Here is a 21,845-nt window from a genome sequence, read left to right on the forward strand (position 1 = left end):
CCGGTACCTCTGGGTACATTCACCAGGCCTTGCTTCTGAGGTAACTCGGGGTATAGTCACCAGGCATTCCTTTCGAGGTACTTCTGGGTACAGTCACAAGGCCTTCCTTTTGAGGTACCTCTCGGTACAGTTACCAGGCCTTACTTCTCAGAAACCTCTGGGTACAGTCACCAGGCCTTTTTTCCGAGGTACCTTTGGGTACAGTCACTAGGCCTTCCTTCGGATGTACCTCTGGGTAGAGTCACTAGGCCTTCTTTCCAGGTACCTGTGGGTACAGTCACTAGGCCTTCCTTCTGAGGTACCTCCTATTACAGTCAGCAGGCCTGCCTTCTCAGATACCTGTGGGTACTGTCACCAGGCCTTCCTTCTGAGGTACCTCCGGGTAGAGTCACCAGGCCTTCCTTCTGAGGTACCTCTGAGTACAGTCAGCAGGGCTGCCTTCTCAGATACTTCTGGGTACAGTCACCAAGCTTTCCTTTTGAGGTACTTCTGGGTGCAGTCGCCAGGCCTTCCTTTAGAGGTATCTCTGTGTACAGTCACCAGGCCTTCCTTCTGAGGTACCTCTGGGTACAGTCACCAGGCTTTCCTTCCCAGGTACACCTGGGTACTGTCACCAGGCCTTCCTTCTGAGGTATCTCTGGGTACTGTCACCAGGCCTTCCTTCCGAGGTACCTCTGGGTACAGGCCCAGCCATTAGTTCTGATGTACCTGTGGGTACAGTCTCCAGGCTTTTTACCCGAGGTACCTCTGGGTACAGTCACCAAGTCTTCCTTCCGATGTACCTCTGTGTTCAGTCACCAGTCCTTCCTTCCGAGGAACCTCTGGGTACTGTCACCAGACTTTCCTTCTGAGCTAGCTCTGGGTACAGTCACCACGCCTTCCTTTCCAGGTACGCCTGGGTACTGTCACTAGGCCTTCCTTCTGAGGTATCTGTGGGTACTGTCACCAGGCCTTCCTTCTGAGGTACCTCTGGGTACAGGCACCAGGCATTGCTTCCAATGTACCTCTGAGTACAGTCACCAGACCTTTTACCCGAGGTACCTCTGGGTACAGTCACCAAGACTTCCTTCCAAGGTACCTCTGGGTATAGGCAGTAGGCCTGCCTTCTGAGGTACATCTGGGTAATGTCTCCAGGGCTTCCTTCTCCAGAACCTCTGGGTACAGTCAACACCCTTCATTCTCAGGTACCTCTGGGTACAGTCACCAGGCCTTCATTCTCAGGTACCTCTGGGTACAGTCACCAGGCCTTCCTTCGGAGGTACCTCTGAGTACAGTCAGCAGGGCTGCCATCTCAGATACTTCCGGGTACACTCACCAAGCTTTCCTTTTGAGGTACTTCTGGGTGCAGTCACCAGGCCTTCCTTTAGAGGTATCTCTGGGTACAGTCACCCGACCATCCTTCTGAGGTACTTGTGTGTAGAGTCACCAGGTCTTCATTCCGAGGCACCTCTGGGTACAGTCACCAGGCCTTCCTTCCAAGGTACCTCTGGGTATAGTCACCAGTCCTTCCTTTTGATTTATCTCTGGGTACAGTCATCAGAGCTTTCTTCCGAGGTAACTCTGGGTACAGTCATCAGGCCTTTCTTCTGAGATATCTCTGGGTACAGTCAGTAGGCCTTCCTTCTGAGATACATCTGGGTAGTGTCACCAAGCCTTCCTTCCGAGGTACCTCTGGGTTCAGTCACCAGGTCTTCCTTCTCAGATACTCTGGGTACAGTCACCAGGCCTTCCTTTGAAAGTAACTCTGGGTACAATCACCAGGCCTTCTTTCCGATGTACCTCTGGGGACAGTCACCAGGCCTTCCTTCCAGGTACCTCTGGGTACAGTCAGGAGGCCTGCCTTCTCCGAATCTTCTGGGTTCTCTCACCAGGCCTTCCTTCTGAGGTACCCCTGGGTAAAGTCACTAGGCCTTCCTTACTTTGTTTGTCTGGGTACCGTTTCCAGGCCTTCCTTCCGAGATACCTCTGGGTACAGTCATCAGACCTTTCTTCTGAGATAACTCAGGGGACAGTCAGTAGGCCTTCCTTCTGAGGTACATCTGGGTAGTGTCACCAGGCCTTCCTTCCGAGGTACCTCTGGGTACAGTTACCAGGCCTTAATTCTCAGGCACCTCTGGGTACAGTCACCAGGCCTTCCTTCAGAGGTTCCTCTGGGTACAGTCACCAGGCTTTCCTTCCCAGGTACACCTGGGTACTGTCACCAGGCCTTCCTTCTGAGGTATCTCTGGTTACTGTCACCAGACTTTCCTTCCGAGGTACCTCTGGGTACAGACACAAGGAGTTCCTTTAGAGGTACTTTTGGGTGTACTCAGCATGCCTTCCTTCCGAAGTATCTCTGGGTAGAGTCACCAGGCCTTCATCTGAGTTACCTGTGGGTAGTATCACCAGGCCTTCCTTCCGACGTATCTCTGGGTACATTCACCAGGCCTTCCTTCTGAGGTAACTCTGGGTACAGTCACCAGGCCTTCCTTCCGAGGTATTTCTGGGTACAGTCACAAGGCCTTCCTTCTGAGGTACCTCTGGGTACAGTTACCAGGCCTTCCTTCTCAGAAACCTCTGGGTACTGTCACCAGGCCTTCTTTTCGAGGTACCTGTGGATACAGTCACTAGGCCTTCCTTCCGATGTACCTCTGGGTAGAGTCACTAGGCCTTCCTTCCAGATATCTCTGGGTACAGTCACCAGGCCTTCTTTCTGAGGTACCTCTGATTACAGTCAGCAGGCCTGCCTTCTCAGATACCTGTGGGTACTGTCACCAGGCCTTCCTTCTCAGGTAACTCTTTTTACAGACACCAGGGCTTCCTTCCGAGGTACCTCTGGGTACAGTCATCAGGCCTTCCTTCTGAGGTATCTGTGGGTACTGTCACCAGGCCTTCCTTCTGAGGTACCTCTGGGTACAGGCACCAGGCATTGTTTCCAATGTAACTCTGGGTACCGTCACCAGGCATTGCTTCCAATGTACCTCTGAGTACAGTCACCAGACCTTTTACCCGAGGTACCTCTGGGTACAGTCACCAAGACTTCCTTCCAAGGTACCTCTGGGTATAGGCAGTAGGCCTGCCTTCTGAGGTACATCTGGGTAATGTCTCCAGGGCTTCCTTCTCCAGAACCTCTGGGTACAGTCAACACCCTTCATTCTCAGGTACCTCTGGGTACAGTCACCAGGCCTTCATTCTCAGGTACCTCTGGGTACAGTCACCAGGCCTTCGTTCTGAGGTACCTCTGGGTACAGTCACCAGGCCTGTCTTCCGAGGTACGTCTGGGTAGAGTCTCTAGACCTTCCTTCCGAGGTTTGTCTGGGTACCGTTTCCAGGGCTTCCTTCCGAGGTACCTCTGGGTACAGTCACCAGGCCTTCCTTCTGAGGTACCTCTGGGTACAGTCAGCAGGCCTGCCTTCTACAGTACTCCTGGGTACAGTCACCAGGCCTTCCTTCCCAGGTACGCCTGCGTACTGTCGCCAGTCCTTCCTTCTGAGGTATCTCTGGGTACTGTCAGCAGGCCTTCCTTCCGAGGTAGCTCTGGGTACAGGCACCAGGCATTGCTTCCGATGTACCTTTGGGTACAGTCACCAGGCCTTTTACCCGAGGTACCTCTGGGTACAGTCACCAAGATTTCCTTCCGAGGTACCTCTGGGTATAGGCAGTAGGCCTTCTTTCTGAGGTAGCTCTGGGTAATGTCTGCAGGCCTTCCTTCTCCTGTACCTCTGGGTACAGTCACCGGGCCTTCATTCTCAGGTACCTCGGGGTACAGTCACCAGGCTTTCATTCTCAGGTACCTCTGGGTATAGTCACCAGGCCTTCCTTCTGAGTTACCTCTGGGTATAGTCACCATGCCTTCTTTCTCAGGTACCTCTGAGTACAGTCAGCAGGCCTGCCTTCTCAGATAGCTCTGGTACAGTCACCAGGTTTTCCTTTTGAGGTATCTCTGGGTACCGTCAGCAGGCCTTCATCCGAGATACCTGTGGGTAGTATCACCAGGCCTTCATTCCGTTGTACCTCTGGGTACTATCACCAGGCCTTCCCTCTAAGGTAATTCTGGGTACAGTCACGGGACCTTTCTTCCGAGATACCTCTGGTACACTCATCAGGCCTTCCTTCCGAGGTAACTCTGGGTACAGTCACCAGGCCTTCCTTCCGATGTAACTCTGGATACAGTCACCAGGCCTTGTACCCGAGGTAGCTCTGGGTACAGTCACCAGGCCTTTCTTCTGAGGTTCCTCTGGGTAATGCCTCCAGGGATTCCTTCTCCTGTACCTCTGGATACAGTCACCAAGCCTTCATTCTCAGATTCCTCTGGGTACAGTCACCAGGCTTTCATTCTCAGGTACCTTTGGGTGCAGTCACCAGGCCTTCCTTCTGAGGTACCTCTGAGTACAGTCAGCAGGCCTGCCTTCTCAGATAACTCTGGGTACAGTCACCAAGCTTTACTTCTGATGTACTTCAGGTACAGTCACCTGGCCTTCCTTGTGACGTACTCTGGGTACATTCACCCGGACTTCGTTCTGAGGTACCTGTGCATAGAGTCACCAGGCCTTCCTTCCGAGGCACCTCTGGGTACAGTCACCAGACCTTCCTTCTGAGGTACTCTGGGTACAGTCAATAGGCCTTCCTTTCGAGGTACCTCTGGGTACAGTCACCCGACAATCCTTCTGAGCTATCTGTGTGTAGAGTCACCAGGTCTTCATTCCGAGGCAACTCTGAGTACAGTCACCAGGCCTTCCTTCCGAGGTACCTCTGGGTACAGTCACCAGGCCTTCCTTCCAAGGTACCTCTGCGTATGGTCACCAGTCCTTCCTTCCAAGGTATCTCTGGGTACAGTCATCAGACCTTTCTTCTGAGATAACTCTGGGTACAGTCAATAGGCCTTCCTTCTGAGGTACATCTGGGTAACGTCACCAGGCCTTCCTTCTGAGGTACCTCTGGGTACAGTTACCAGGCCTTCATTCTCAGGCACCTCTGGGTACAGTCACCAGGCCTTCCTTCTGAGGTAGCTCTGAGTACAGTCAGCAGGCCTTCCTTCCGAGGTACCTCTGGATGTAGTCATCAGGCCTTGCTTCCGAGGTATGTATGGGTACACTCACCAGTCCTTTCTTCCGAGGTACCTCTGGGTGCAGTCACCAGGCCTTCCTTCCCATGTTCCTCTGGGTACAGTCAACAGGCCTTCCTTCCCAGGTACATCTGGGTAGAGTCAGCATCCCTGCCTTCTCAGATACCTCTGGGTTCTGTCACCAGGCCTTCCTTCTGAGGTACGTCTAGGTACAGTCACCAGGCTTTCCTTCCAAGGTACGCCTGGGTATGTCACCAGGCCTTCCTTCTGCGGTATCTATGGGTACTGTCACCTGGCCTTCCTTTGAGGTACCTGTTGTACAGGTACCAGTCATTGCGTCCGATGTACCTCTGGGTACAGTCACCAGGCCTTTTACCCAAGGTACCTCTGGATACAGTCACCAAGTCTTCCTTCCGAGGTACCTCTGTGTTCAGTCACCAGTCCTCCTTCCGAGGAACCTCTGGGTACTGTCACCAGGCCTTCCTTCTGAGGTACCTCTGGGTACAGGCACCAGGCATTGCTTCCGATGTACCTCTGGGTACAGTCACCAGAACTTTTACCTGAGGTACTTCTGGATACAGTCACCAAGTCTTCCTTCCAAGTTACCTCTGGGTATAGGCAGTAGGCCTGCCTTCTGAGGTACCTGTGGGTAATGTCTCCAGGGCTTCCTTCTCCAGTACCTCTTGGTACAGTCACCAGGCCTTCCTTCTGAGGTACCTCTGGGTACAGTCACCAGGCCTTCCTTCCGAGGTACCTCTGGGTACAGTCACAAGGAGTTCCTTTAGAGGTACCTCTAGGTATACTCACCATGCCTTCCTTCCGAGGTATCTCTGGGTAGAGTCACCAGGACTTCCTTTTCCGGTACCTCTGGGTACATTCACCAGGCCTTGCTTCTGAGGTAACTCGGGGTATAGTCACCAGGCATTCCTTTCGAGGTACTTCTGGGTACAGTCACAAGGCCTTCCTTTTGAGGTACCTCTCGGTACAGTTACCAGGCCTTACTTCTCAGAAACCTCTGGGTACAGTCACCAGGCCTTTTTTCCGAGGTACCTTTGGGTACAGTCACTAGGCCTTCCTTCGGATGTACCTCTGGGTAGAGTCACTAGGCCTTCTTTCCAGGTACCTGTGGGTACAGTCACTAGGCTTTCCTTCTGAGGTACCTCCTATTACAGTCAGCAGGCCTGCCTTCTCAGATACCTGTGGGTACTGTCACCAGGCCTTCCTTCTGAGGTACCTCCGGGTAGAGTCACCAGGCCTTCCTTCTGAGGTACCTCTGAGTACAGTCAGCAGGGCTGCCTTCTCAGATACTTCTGGGTACAGTCACCAAGCTTTCCTTTTGAGGTACTTCTGGGTGCAGTCGCCAGGCCTTCCTTTAGAGGTATCTCTGTGTACAGTCACCAGGCCTTCCTTCTGAGGTACCTCTGGGTACAGTCACCAGGCTTTCCTTCCCAGGTACACCTGGGTACTGTCACCAGGCCTTCCTTCTGAGGTATCTCTGGGTACTGTCACCAGGCCTTCCTTCCGAGGTACCTCTGGGTACAGGCCCAGCCATTAGTTCTGATGTACCTGTGGGTACAGTCTCCAGGCTTTTTACCCGAGGTACCTCTGGGTACAGTCACCAAGTCTTCCTTCCGATGTACCTCTGTGTTCAGTCACCAGTCCTTCCTTCCGAGGAACCTCTGGGTACTGTCACCAGACTTTCCTTCTGAGCTAGCTCTGGGTACAGTCACCACGCCTTCCTTTCCAGGTACGCCTGGGTACTGTCACTAGGCCTTCCTTCTGAGGTATCTGTGGGTACTGTCACCAGGCCTTCCTTCTGAGGTACCTCTGGGTACAGGCACCAGGCATTGTTTCCAATGTAACTCTGGGTACCGTCACCAGGCATTGCTTCCAATATACCTCTGAGTACAGTCACCAGACCTTTTACCCGAGGTACCTCTGGGTACAGTCACCAAGACTTCCTTCCAAGGTACCTCTGGGTATAGGCAGTAGGCCTGCCTTCTGAGGTACATCTGGGTAATGTCTCCAGGGCTTCCTTCTCCAGAACCTCTGGGTACAGTCAACACCCTTCATTCTCAGGTACCTCTGGGTACAGTCACCAGGCCTTCATTCTCAGGTACCTCTGGGTACAGTCACCAGGCCTTCCTTCGGAGGTACCTCTGAGTACAGTCAGCAGGGCTGCCATCTCAGATACTTCCGGGTACACTCACCAAGCTTTCCTTTTGAGGTACTTCTGGGTGCAGTCACCAGGCCTTCCTTTAGAGGTATCTCTGGGTACAGTCACCCGACCATCCTTCTGAGGTACTTGTGTGTAGAGTCACCAGGTCTTCATTCCGAGGCACCTCTGGGTACAGTCACCAGGCCTTCCTTCCAAGGTACCTCTGGGTATAGTCACCAGTCCTTCCTTTTGATTTATCTCTGGGTACAGTCATCAGAGCTTTCTTCCGAGGTAACTCTGGGTACAGTCATCAGGCCTTTCTTCTGAGATATCTCTGGGTACAGTCAGTAGGCCTTCCTTCTGAGATACATCTGGGTAGTGTCACCAAGCCTTCCTTCCGAGGTACCTCTGGGTTCAGTCACCAGGTCTTCCTTCTCAGATACTCTGGGTACAGTCACCAGGCCTTCCTTTGAAAGTAACTCTGGGTACAATCACCAGGCCTTCTTTCCGATGTACCTCTGGGGACAGTCACCAGGCCTTCCTTCCAGGTACCTCTGGGTACAGTCAGGAGGCCTGCCTTCTCCGAATCTTCTGGGTTCTCTCACCAGGCCTTCCTTCTGAGGTACCCCTGGGTAAAGTCACTAGGCCTTCCTTACTTTGTTTGTCTGGGTACCGTTTCCAGGCCTTCCTTCCGAGATACCTCTGGGTACAGTCATCAGACCTTTCTTCTGAGATAACTCAGGGGACAGTCAGTAGGCCTTCCTTCTGAGGTACATCTGGGTAGTGTCACCAGGCCTTCCTTCCGAGGTACCTCTGGGTACAGTTACCAGGCCTTAATTCTCAGGCACCTCTGGGTACAGTCACCAGGCCTTCCTTCAGAGGTTCCTCTGGGTACAGTCACCAGGCTTTCCTTCCCAGGTACACCTGGGTACTGTCACCAGGCCTTCCTTCTGAGGTATCTCTGGTTACTGTCACCAGACTTTCCTTCCGAGGTACCTCTGGGTACAGACACAAGGAGTTCCTTTAGAGGTACTTTTGGGTGTACTCAGCATGCCTTCCTTCCGAAGTATCTCTGGGTAGAGTCACCAGGCCTTCATCTGAGTTACCTGTGGGTAGTATCACCAGGCCTTCCTTCCGAGGTATCTCTGGGTACATTCACCAGGCCTTCCTTCTGAGGTAACTCTGGGTACAGTCACCAGGCCTTCCTTCCGAGGTATTTCTGGGTACAGTCACAAGGCCTTCCTTCTGAGGTACCTCTGGGTACAGTTACCAGGCCTTCCTTCTCAGAAACCTCTGGGTACTGTCACCAGGCCTTCTTTTCGAGGTACCTGTGGATACAGTCACTAGGCCTTCCTTCCGATGTACCTCTGGGTAGAGTCACTAGGCCTTCCTTCCAGATATCTCTGGGTACAGTCACCAGGCCTTCTTTCTGAGGTACCTCTGATTACAGTCAGCAGGCCTGCCTTCTCAGATACCTGTGGGTACTGTCACCAGGCCTTCCTTCTCAGGTAACTCTTTTTACAGACACCAGGGCTTCCTTCCGAGGTACCTCTGGGTACAGTCATCAGGCCTTCCTTCTGAGGTATCTGTGGGTACTGTCACCAGGCCTTCCTTCTGAGGTACCTCTGGGTACAGGCACCAGGCATTGTTTCCAATGTAACTCTGGGTACCGTCACCAGGCATTGCTTCCAATGTACCTCTGAGTACAGTCACCAGACCTTTTACCCGAGGTACCTCTGGGTACAGTCACCAAGACTTCCTTCCAAGGTACCTCTGGGTATAGGCAGTAGGCCTGCCTTCTGAGGTACATCTGGGTAATGTCTCCAGGGCTTCCTTCTCCAGAACCTCTGGGTACAGTCAACACCCTTCATTCTCAGGTACCTCTGGGTACAGTCACCAGGCCTTCATTCTCAGGTACCTCTGGGTACAGTCACCAGGCCTTCGTTCTGAGGTACCTCTGGGTACAGTCACCAGGCCTGTCTTCCGAGGTACGTCTGGGTAGAGTCTCTAGACCTTCCTTCCGAGGTTTGTCTGGGTACCGTTTCCAGGCCTTCCTTCCGAGGTACCTCTGGGTACAGTCACCAGGCCTTCCTTCTGAGGTACCTCTGGGTACAGTCAGCAGGCCTGCCTTCTACAGTACTCCTGGGTACAGTCACCAGGCCTTCCTTCCCAGGTACGCCTGCGTACTGTCGCCAGGCCTTCCTTCTGAGGTATCTCTGGGTACTGTCAGCAGGCCTTCCTTCCGAGGTAGCTCTGGGTACAGGCACCAGGCATTGCTTCCGATGTACCTTTGGGTACAGTCACCAGGCCTTTTACCCGAGGTACCTCTGGGTACAGTCACCAAGATTTCCTTCCGAGGTACCTCTGGGTATAGGCAGTAGGCCTTCTTTCTGAGGTAGCTCTGGGTAATGTCTGCAGGCCTTCCTTCTCCTGTACCTCTGGGTACAGTCACCGGGCCTTCATTCTCAGGTACCTCGGGGTACAGTCACCAGGCTTTCATTCTCAGGTACCTCTGGGTATAGTCACCAGGCCTTCCTTCTGAGTTACCTCTGGGTATAGTCACCATGCCTTCTTTCTCAGGTACCTCTGAGTACAGTCAGCAGGCCTGCCTTCTCAGATAGCTCTGGTACAGTCACCAGGTTTTCCTTTTGAGGTATCTCTGGGTACCGTCAGCAGGCCTTCATCCGAGATACCTGTGGGTAGTATCACCAGGCCTTCATTCCGTTGTACCTCTGGGTACTATCACCAGGCCTTGCCTCTAAGATAATTCTGGGTACAGTCACGGGACCTTTCTTCCGAGATACCTCTGGTACACTCATCAGGCCTTCCTTCCGAGGTAACTCTGGGTACAGTCACCAGGCCTTCCTTCCGATGTAACTCTGGATACAGTCACCAGGCCTTGTACCCGAGGTAGCTCTGGGTACAGTCACCAGGCCTTTCTTCTGAGGTTCCTCTGGGTAATGCCTCCAGGGATTCCTTCTCCTGTACCTCTGGATACAGTCACCAAGCCTTCATTCTCAGATTCCTCTGGGTACAGTCACCAGGCTTTCATTCTCAGGTACCTTTGGGTGCAGTCACCAGGCCTTCCTTCTGAGGTACCTCTGAGTACAGTCAGCAGGCCTGCCTTCTCAGATAACTCTGGGTACAGTCACCAAGCTTTACTTCTGATGTACTTCAGGTACAGTCACCTGGCCTTCCTTGTGACGTACTCTGGGTACATTCACCCGGACTTCGTTCTGAGGTACCTGTGCATAGAGTCACCAGGCCTTCCTTCCGAGGCACCTCTGGGTACAGTCACCAGGCCTTCCTTCTGAGGTACTCTGGGTACAGTCAATAGGCCTTCCTTTCGAGGTACCTCTGGGTACAGTCACCCGACAATCCTTCTGAGCTATCTGTGTGTAGAGTCACCAGGTCTTCATTCCGAGGCAACTCTGGGTACAGTCACCAGGCCTTCCTTCCGAGGTACCTCTGGGTACAGTCACCAGGCCTTCCTTCCAAGGTACCTCTGGGTATGGTCACCAGTCCTTCCTTCCAAGGTATCTCTGGGTACAGTCATCAGACCTTTCTTCTGAGATAACTCTGGGTACAGTCAATAGGCCTTCCTTCTGAGGTACATCTGGGTAACGTCACCAGGCCTTCCTTCCGAGGTACCTCTGGGTACAGTTACCAGGCCTTCATTCTCAGGCACCTCTGGGTACAGTCACCAGGCCTTCCTTCTGAGGTACCTCCGGGTAGAGTCACCAGGCCTTCCTTCTGAGGTACCTCTGAGTACAGTCAGCAGGGCTGCCTTCTCAGATACTTCTGGGTACAGTCACCAAGCTTTCCTTTTGAGGTACTTCTGGGTGCAGTCGCCAGGCCTTCCTTTAGAGGTATCTCTGTGTACAGTCACCAGGCCTTCCTTCTGAGGTACCTCTGGGTACAGTCACCAGGCTTTCCTTCCCAGGTACACCTGGGTACTGTCACCAGGCCTTCCTTCTGAGGTATCTCTGGGTACTGTCACCAGGCCTTCCTTCCGAGGTACCTCTGGGTACAGGCCCAGCCATTAGTTCTGATGTACCTGTGGGTACAGTCTCCAGGCTTTTTACCCGAGGTACCTCTGGGTACAGTCACCAAGTCTTCCTTCCGAGGTACCTCTGTGTTCAGTCACCAGTCCTTCCTTCCGAGGAACCTCTGGGTACTGTCACCAGACTTTCCTTCTGAGCTTGCTCTGGGTACAGTCACCACGCCTTCCTTTCCAGGTACGCCTGGGTACTGTCACTAGGCCTTCCTTCTGAGGTATCTGTGGGTACTGTCACCAGGCCTTCCTTCTGAGGTACCTCTGGGTACAGGCACCAGGCATTGTTTCCAATGTAACTCTGGGTACCGTCACCAGGCATTGCTTCCAATGTACCTCTGAGTACAGTCACCAGACCTTTTACCCGAGGTACCTCTGGGTACAGTCACCAAGACTTCCTTCCAAGGTACCTCTGGGTATAGGCAGTAGGCCTGCCTTCTGAGGTACATCTGGGTAATGTCTCCAGGGCTTCCTTCTCCAGAACCTCTGGGTACAGTCAACACCCTTCATTCTCAGGTACCTCTGGGTACAGTCACCAGGCCTTCATTCTCAGGTACCTCTGGGTACAGTCACCAGGCCTTCGTTCTGAGGTACCTCTGGGTACAGTCACCAGGCCTTCCTTCTGAGGTACCTCTAGGTACAGTCACCAGGCTTTCCTTCCAAGGTACGCCTGGGTATGTCACCAGGCCTTCCTTCTGCGGTATCTATGGGTACTGTCACCTGGCCTTCCTTTTCAGGTACCTGTGGTACAGGTACCAGTCATTGCGTCCGATGTACCTCTGGGTACAGTCACCAGCCCTTTTACCCAACGTACCTCTGGATACAGTCACCAAGTCTTCCTTCCGAGGTACCTCTGTGTTCAGTCACCAGTCCTTCCTTCCGAGGAACCTCTGGGTACTGTCACCAGGCCTTCCTTCTGAGGTAACTCTGGGTACAGGCACCAGGCATTGCTTCCGATGTACCTCTGGGTACAGTCACCAGAACTTTAACCCGAGGTACTTCTGGGTACAGTCACCAAGACTTCCTTCCAAGGTACCTCTGGGTATAGGCAGTAGGCCTGCCTTCTGAGGTTCCTGTGGGTAATGTCTCCAGGGCTTCCTTCTCCAGTACCTCTGGGTACAGTCAACAGGCCTTCATTCTCAGGTACCTCTGGGTACAGTCACCAGGCCTTCATTCTCAGGTACCTCTGGGTCCAGTCACCTGGCCTTCGTTCTGAGGTACCTGTGGGTACAGTCACCAGGCCTTCCTTCTGAGGTACCTCTGGGTAGAATCACCAGGCCTTCCTTCTCAGATACTCTGGGTACAGTCACCAGGTCTTCTTTCCGACGTTCCTTTGGGTACAGTCACCAGACCTTCCATTCAATGAAACTCTGGGTAGAGTCACCAGGCCTTCCTTCCTGGTACCTCTGCGTACAGTCACCAGGCCTTCCTGCTAAGGTACTTCTGGGTAGAGTTACCAGGCCTTCCTTCCAGGTTCCTCTAGGTACAGTCAGCAGGCCTGCCTTCTCAGATACCTCTGCGTTCTCTCACCCGGCCTTCCTTCTGAGGTACCCCTGGGTACAGGCACCAGGGCTTCCTTCCGAGATACCTCTAGATACAGTCATCAGGCACTCCTTCCGAGGTATACGTGTGCAGAGTCACCAGGCCTTCCTTTCGAGGTACCTCTCTGTACAGTCAGCAGTTTTTCCGTCTGAGGTACCTCAGGGTACAGTAACCAGGCCTTCCTGCCAAGGCATCTCTGGGTACAGTCACCAGGCCTTCCTTCTGAGGTACCTCTGGGTACAGTCACCAGGCCTTCCTTCCAAGATACGCCTGGGTACTGTCACCAAGCCTTCCTATTGAGGTACCTCTGTGTACTGTCACCAGGCCTTCCTTCCGAGGTACCTCTGGGTACCGTCTCCAGGCATTGCTTCCGAAGTACCTCTGGGTACAGACACCAGGCCTTCCTTCCGTGGAACCTCTGGGTACTGTCTCCAGGCCTTACGTCTGAGGTAATTCTGGGTGTAGTCACCAGACCTTTCTTCTGAAGTACCTCTGGGTACAGTCACCAGGCTTTCCTTCCCAGGTATTTCTGGGTACAATCACAAGGCCTTCCTTCTGGGGTACCTCTGGGTACAGTCACCAGGCCTTCCTTCTCAGATACTCTGGGTACAGTCAACAGGTCTTCTTTCCGACTTTCCTGTGGGTACAGTCACCAGGCCTTCCTTTCAATGTAACTCTGGGTACAGTCACCAGGCCTTCCTTCCAGGTACCTCTGGGTACAGTCACCAGGCCTTCCTTCTGAGGTATTTCTGGGTACAGTCACCAGGCCTTCCTTCTTCGATCCATATGGGTACAGTCACCAGGCCTTCCTTCCGATGTACCTCTGGATAGATTCACTAGGCCTTCCGTCCAGGTACCTCTGGGTAGGGTCAGCATCCCTGCCTTCTCAGATACCTCTTGGTTCTGTCACCAGGCCTTCCTTCCGAGGTACCTCTGGGTACATTCATCAGGAACTCCTTCCGAGGAATACATGGAAAGAGTCACCAGGCCTTCCTTCCGGGGTACCTCTGGGTACAGGCTCCAGGCATTGCTTCCGATGTACCTTCTGGTACAGTCACCAGGCCTTTTATCGGAGGTACCTCTGGGTACAGTCACCAAGTTTCCTTCCGAGGTACCTCTGTGTTCAGTCACCAGTTCTTCCTTCCGAGGAACCTCTGGGTACTGTCACCAAGCCTCCCTTTTGAGGTACCTATGGGTATAGGCAGTAGGCCTGCCTTCTGAGGGACCTCTGGGTAATGTCTCCAGGGCTTCCTTCTCCAGTACATTTGGGTACAGTCACCAGGCCTTCATTCTCAGTTACCTCGGGGTACAGTCACCAGGCTTTCATTGTCAGGTACGTCTGGGCATAGTCACCAGGCCCTCCTTCTGAGGTAGCTCTGAGTATAGTCACCAGGCCTTCTTTCTCAGGTACTTCTGAGTAAAGTCAGCAGGCCTGCCTTCTCAGACACCTCTGGATACAGTCACCCGGCCTTCCTTCTGAGGTACCTGTGTGTAGAGTCACCAGGTCTTCCTTCCGATTCACCCCTGGGTACAGTCACCAGGCCTTCCTTTCGAAGTACCTCTCTATACAGTCAGTAGTTTTTCTGTCTGAGGTACCTCAGGGTACAGTAACCAGACCTTCCTGCCAAGGCATCTCTGGGTACAGTCACCAGGGCTTCCTTCTGAAGTACCTCTGAGTACAGTCACCAGGCCTTCGTTCCGAGGTACCTCTGGGTACAGTCACCAGGCCTTCCTTCCGAGGTATCTCTGGGTAGAGTCACCAGGACTTCCTTCCGAGGTATCTCTGGGTACACTCACTAGGCCTTCCTTCCGATGTACCTCTGGTTAGAGTCACTAGATCTTTCTTCCAGGTTCCTCTGGGTACAGTCACCAGGCCTTCCTTCTGAGGTACCTCTGAGTACAGTCAGCCGGCCTGTCTTCTCAGATACCTATGGGTACTGTCACCAGGCCTTCCTTCTGAGGTAACTCTGGGTAGAGACACCAGGGCTTCCTTCCGAGGTACCTCTGGGTACAGTCATCAGACCTTAATTCAGAGGTATGTATGGGTAGAGTCACCAGGGCTTCTTTCTAAGGTACGTCTGGGTACAGTCATCAGGCCTTCTTTCTCATGTACCTCTGGGTAGAGTCATCAGGCCTTCTTTCCGAGGTACCTCAGCGTACAGTCACCAGGCCTTACTTCGGAGGTACGTCTGGGTACACTCTCTAGGCCTTCCTTCTGAGGTATGTCTGGTTACAATTACCAGGCCTTCCCTCCGAGGTACCTCTGGGTACTGTCACCAGACCTTCCATCTGAGGTAACTTTGGGTACAGTCACCAGGCCTTCCTTCCCAGGTACGCCTGGGTACTGTCACCAGGCCTTCCTTCCGAGGTAACTCTGTGTTCAGTCACCAGTCCTTCCTTCTGAGGAATCTCTGCGTACAGTCATCAGGCCTTGTACCCGAGATACCTCTGGGTACAGTCACCAGGGCTTCCTTCCGAGGTATCTCTGGGTACAGTCAGTAGGCCTTCCTTCTGAGGTACCTCTGGGTAATGTCTCCAGGGCTTCCTTCTCCAGTACCTCTGGGTACAGTCAACAGGCCTTCATTCTCAGGTACCTCTGGGTACAGTCACCAGGCCTTTATTCTGAGGTACCTCTGGGTACTGTCACCAGGCATTCCTTCTGAGGTACCTCTGGGTAGATGCACCAGGCCTTCCTTCTCTGGTACCTCTCGGTACATTCTCGAGTCCTTCCTTCTGGGGTAGCTCTCAGTGCAATCATCAGTCCTTCCTTTCCAGGTAGGTCTGGGTACAGTCACCAGGCCTTTCTTCCGAGGTGCCTCTGTGTACAGTCATCAGGCCTTCCTTCCACGGTAACGCTGGGTACAGTCACCAGGTCTTCCTTCCGAGGTACCTCTTGGGACAGTCACCAGGTCTTGTTTCCGAGTTACCTGTGGGTACAGTCACCGGGGCTTCCTTCCGAGGTACTTCTGGGTACAGTCACTAGGCCTTCCTTCCGAGGTATCTCTGGGTACAGTCAGCCGACTGATCTTCCAAGGTACATCTGGGTACAGTCTTCATGGCTTCCTTCCGAGCTAACTCTGGGTACATTCACCAGGCATTCCTTCGGAGGTACCTCTTGGTACAGTCACCAGGCCTTCCTTCCGAAGTATCTCTGCGTACAATCATCAGGCCTTCCCTCCGATGTACCTCTGGGTTCAGTCACAAGGAGTTCCCTTGGAGGTACCTCTTTGTATACTCACCATGCCTTCCTTCCGAGGTACCTCTGGGTACAGATACCAGGCCTTCCTTCCGAGGTATCTCTGGGTACAGTCACCAGGCCTTCTGTCTAAGGGAATTCTGGGTACGGTCACTGGACCTTTCTTCCGAGATACCTCTGGGTACATTCACCAGGGCTTCCTTCCGATGTAACTCTGGATACAGTCACCAGACCTTGTACCCGAGGTACCTCTGGGTATAGTCACCAGACCTTCCTTCCGAGGTACCTCTCGGTACAGTCCGCAGGTCTTCCTTCTGACGTACCTATGGGTAATGTCTCCAGGGCTTCGTTCTCCGGTACCTCTGGGTACAGTCACCAGGCCTTCATTCTCAGATACCTCTAGGTACAGTCACCAGGCTTTCCTTCTGATGTACTTCTCGGTACAGTCACCAGGCCTTCTTTCTGAGGTATCACTAGGTACAGTCACCCGGACTTCCTTCTGAGGTACCTGTGTTTAGACTCACCAGGCCTTCCTTCCAAGGCACCTGTGCATACAGTCACCAGGCCTTCCTTCTGAGGTACTTTTTGTGCAGTCAGCAGGCCCTCCTTCCGAGGTACCTCTGGTTACTGTCACCAGGCCTTCCTCCGGAGGTACCCCTGGGTACAGTCACTAGGCCTTCCCTCCAGGGTTACTCTGGGTACAGTCACAAGGCCTTCCTTCCGAGGTATCCCTGGGTACAGACACCAGAAGGTTCTTCGAGGGTAACCCTGGGTACAGTCACCAGGTCTGCCCCCTGAGGTCCCTCTGGATACTGTCACCAGGCCTTCCTGCTGAGGTAACTCTGGGTACAGTCACCAGACCTTCCTTCTCAGGTACCTCTGGGTACAGTCACCAGGCTTTTTTTCCGAGTACCTCTGAGCACACTCATCAGCCCTTTCTCCGGAAATACCTCTGGGTACAGTAACCAGGCCTTCCTTCCGAGGTACCTCTGTGTTCTGTCACCAGGCCTTCCATCGGAGGAACTTCTGGGTACAGTCACCAGGCCTTCTTTCCGAGGTACCTGTGGGTATAGTCAGCAGGCCTTCCCTCTGATGTAACTCTGGGTACAGTCAGCAGGTCTTCCTTCTCAGATTCCTCTGGGCACAGTCACAGGCCTTCCTTCTTAGGTACCTCTGGGTACAGTCAAAAGGCCTTCCTTCTCAGGTACCTTTTGGTACACTTAACAGGTTTTCCTTTTGAGGTACCTCTGCGGACTGTCACCAGGCCTTCCTTCTGAGGCACCTCTGGGTACACTCATCAGGCATTCCTACTTAGGTACCTCTGGGTACAGTCATCAGGCCTTCCTTCCAAGGTACCTCTGTGTATAGTCACCATTCCTTCCTTCCGATTTACGTCTGGGTACTGTCAGCAGGCCTTCCTCCGAGGTAACTCTGGGTCAGTCATCAGACCTTTCTTCCGAGGTAACTCTGGATACAGTCATCAGACCTTTCTTCCGAGTTACCTCTGGGTAGAGTGACCAGGCCTTCCTTCCGAGGTAACTTTGGGTACAGTCAGTAGGCCTTCCTTCTCAGGTACATCTGGGTAATGTCACCAGGCCTTCCTTCCGAGGTACCTCTTTGTAGAGTTACCAGGCCTTCCTTCTCAGGTACATCTGGGTAGAGTCAGCAGGCCTTCCTTCCGAGTTACCTCTGGGTACTGTCACCAGGCCTTCCTTCAGAGGCATCTCTGGGTACAGTCACCAGGCCTTCCCTTCAGGGTTACTCTGGGTACAGTCAGAAGACCTTCCTTCCGAGGTACCCCCTTGTACAGAAACCAGACGTTTCTTCCAAGGTAACTCTTGGTACAGTCACCAGACCTGCCTTCCGAGGTAACTCTGGATACTGTCACCAGGCCTTCCTGCCGAGGTAACTCTGGGTACAGGTGCCAGGCCTTCATTCCGAGGTACCTCTGGGTACAGTCACCAGGACTTCCTTCCGAGGTACCTCTGGGTTAGTCACCAGGCCTTCCTTCCGAGGTACGTCTGGCTACAGTCAGCAGGCCTTTCTTCTGAGGTACCTCTGAGTACAGTCACCAGGCCTTCCTTTTGAGGTACATCAGTGTACAGTCACCAGACCTTCCTTCTGAGATACCTGTGGTTAGAGTTACCAGACCTTCCTTCTCAAGTACGTCTGGGTACGGTCACCAGGCTTTTTTCCGAGTACCTCTGAGCACAGTCATCAGCCCCATCTCCCGAAGTACCTCTGGGTACAGTCACCAGGCCTTCCTTCTGAGGTAACTCTGGGTACAGTCCCCAGGCCTTCATTCCCAGGTACCTCTGGGTTAGTCACCAGGCCTTCCTTCCGAGTTATGTCTGGGTACAGTCACCAGGCCTTTTTTCTGAGGTATCTCTGGGTACAGTCAAGAGGCCTTCCTTCTGAGGTACCTCTGGGTACAGTCACCAGGCCTTTTTTCCGAGGTACCTCTAGGTGTAGTCACCAGGCCTTCCTTCTGATGTAACTCTGGGTACAGTCAGCAGGCCTTCTCAGATTCCTCTGGGCACAGTCACCAGGCATTCCTTCCTAGGTACCTCTGGGTACAGTCACCAGGCCTTCCTTCTCAGCTACCTTTGGGTACACATACCAGGTCTTTCTTCTGAGGTACCTCTGTGGACTGTCACCAGGCCTTCCTTCTGAGGCATCTCTGGGTACACTCATCAGGCATTCCTACTTAGGTACCTCTGGGTACAGTCACCAGGCCTTCCTTCCAAGGTACCTCTGGGTATACTCACCAGTGCTTCCTTCCGAGATACCTCTGGGTACTGTCACCAGGCCTTTCTTCCGAGGTAACTCTGGGTCAGTCATCAGACCTTTCTTCCGAGGTAATTCTGGGTACAGTCATCAGACTTTTCTTCCGAGGTAACTCTAGGTACAGTCATCAGACCTTTCTTCCGAGATACCTCTGGGTAGAGTGACCAGGCCTTCCTTCCAAGATACCTTTGGGTACAGTCAGTAGGCCTTCCTTCTGAGGTACATCTGGGTAATGTCACCAGGCCTTCCTTCCAAGGTAACTCTTGGTACAGTCACCAGACCTGCCTTCCGAGGAAACTCTGGATACTGTCACCAGGCCTTCCTGCCGAGGTAACTCTGGGTACAGGCACCAGGCCTTAATTCCGAGGTACCTCTGGGTACAGTCACCAGGACTTCCTTCCGAGGTACCTCTTGGTTAGTCACCAGGCCTTCCTTCCGAGGTATGTCTGGGTACAGTCAGCAGGCCTTTATTCTAAGGTACCTCTGGGTACAGTCACTAGGCCTTCCTTCCGAGGTACATCAGTGTACAGTCACCAGGCCTTCCTTCTGAGGTACCTCTGGGTACAGTCACCAGGCCTTCCTTCCCAGGTACGCCTGGGTCCTGTCACCAGGCCTTCCTTCTGAGGTACCTCTGGGTACAGTCACCAGGCCTTCCTTCTGAGGTACCTCTGGGTACAGTCACCAGGCCTTCTTTTCGAGAAAACTCTGGGTACAGTCACCAGGCCTTCTTTCCGAGGTACCTCTGGGTATAGTCACCAGGCCTTCCTTCTGAGGTAACTCTGGATACAGTCAGCAGGCCTTCCTTCCGAGGTACCTCTGGGTACAGTCATCAGGCCTTCCTTACGAGGTATGTATGGGTACAGTCACCAGACCTTTCTTCCGAGGTACCTCTGGGTACAGTCACCAGGCCTTGCTTCTGAGACACCTGTGGTTACAGTCACCAGAACTTTCTTCTCACGTACCTCTGGGTACAGTCACCAGGCCTTTTTTCGAGTAACTCTGAGCACAGTCATCAGCCCCATCTCCCGAAGTACCTCTGGGTACAGTCACCAGGCCTTCCTTCCGAGGTACCTGTCTATTCAGTCACCAGTCTTTCTTTCCAAGGAAACTCTGGGTACAGTCACCAGGCCTTCTTTCGGAATTACCTCTGGGTATAGTCACCAGGCCTTCCTTCTGAGGTAACTCTGGGTACAGTCAGCAGGCCTTCCTTCTCAGATACCCCTGGGCACAGTAACCAGGGCTTCCTTCTTAGGTACCTCTGAGTACAGTCACCAACCTTCCTTCTAAGGTACCTTTTGGTACACTTACCAGGTCTTCCTTCTGGGGTACCTCTGTGGACTGTCACCAGGCCTTCCTGCTGAGGTACCTCTGGGTACAGTCACCAGGCCTTCCTTCCAAGGTACCTCTGCGTATATTCACCAGTCCTTCCTTCCAAGGTAACTCTGGGTAGAGTCATCAGACCATTCTTCCGAGGTATCTCTGGGTATAGTCATCAGACCATTCTTCTGAGGTACCTCTGGGTACAGTCAGTAGGTCTTCCTTCTGAGGTACATCTTGGTAATGTCACCAGGCCTTCCTTCCGAGGTACCTCTGGGTACATTTACCAGGCCTTCATTCTTAGGCACCTCTGCGTACAGTCACCAGGTCTTTCTTCTGAGGTAGCTCTGGGTACAGTCACCAGGCCTTCCTCTGAGGTACCTCTGCATAAAGTCACCAGTCCTTCCTTCTGAGGTACCTCTGGGTACAGTCACCAGGGCTTCCTTCCGAGATACCTCTGGGTACAGTCATCAGGCCTTCCTTACGAGGTATGTATGGGTACAGTCACCAGGCCTTTTTTCCGAGGTACCTCTGGGTACAGTCACCAGGCCTTCCTTCCAAAGTATGTCAGTGTACAGTCACCAGGCCGTTCTTCCCAGGTACCTCTGGGTACAGTCACCAGGCCTTCCTTCCGAAGATCCTCTGGGTAATGTTTCCAGGCCTTCCGTCTGAGGTAACTCTGGGTTCAGTCACCAGACCTTTCTTCCGAGGCACCTCTGGGTACCGTCACCAGACTTTCCTTCCGAGGTAAATTTGGGTACAGTCACCAGGCCTTCCTTCTGAGGTACCTCTGGGAACTGTTACCAGGACTTCCTTCTCAGATACCTCTGGGTACACTCACCAGGCCTTCTTTCCAAGTTACCTGTGGGTACAGTCACTAGGCTTCCTTCCGATGTACCTCTGGGTAGAGTCACTAGGCCTTCCTTCCAGGTACCTCTGGGGACAGTCACCAGGCCTTCCTTCTGAGGTAACTCTGGGTACAGACACCAGGGCTTCCTTCCTAGGTACCTCTGGGGATAGTCATCAGGTCTTCCTTCGGAGGTATGTACGGGCAGAGTCACCAGGGCTTCTTTCTAAGGTACGTCTGGGTACTGTCACCAGTCCTTCCTTCCAAGGTAACTCTGGGTAGAGTCATCAGACCTTTCTTCCGAGGTAACTCAGGGTATAGTCATCAGACCTTTCTTTTGAGGTACCTCTGGGTACAATCAGTAGGAATTCCTTCTGAGGTACATCTTGGTAATGTCACCAGGCCTTCCTTCCGAGGTACCTCTGGGTACAGTTATTAGGCATTCATTCTCAGGCACCTCTGGGTACAGTCACCAGCTCTTTCTTCTGAGGTAGCTCTGGGTACAGTCACCAGGCCTTCATTCTCAGGTACCTCTGCATATAGTCACCAGGCCTTCCTTCTGAGGTACATCTGGGTACAGTCACCAGCCTTCCTTCCGAGGTACCTCTGGGTACAGACATCAGGCCTTCCTTACGAGGTATGTATGGGTACAGTCACCAGGCCTTTTTTCCGAGGTACGTCTGGGTACAGTCACCAGGCCTTCCTTCCAAGGTACGTCAGTGTACAGTCACCAGGCCGTCCTTCCCAGATACCTCTGGGTACAGTCACCATGCCTTCCTTCCGAGGAACCTCTGTGTACTGTCTCTAGGCCTTCTGTCTGAGGTAACTCTGGGTACAGTCACCAGGCCTTCCTTCCGAGGTAAATTTGGGTACAGTCACCAGGCCTTCCTTCCGATTTAC

The sequence above is a fragment of the Loxodonta africana genome, chromosome Y (genome assembly GCF_030014295.1).
Source record: "Loxodonta africana isolate mLoxAfr1 chromosome Y, mLoxAfr1.hap2, whole genome shotgun sequence".
In the NCBI taxonomy this organism is placed as follows: Eukaryota; Metazoa; Chordata; class Mammalia; order Proboscidea; family Elephantidae; genus Loxodonta; species Loxodonta africana.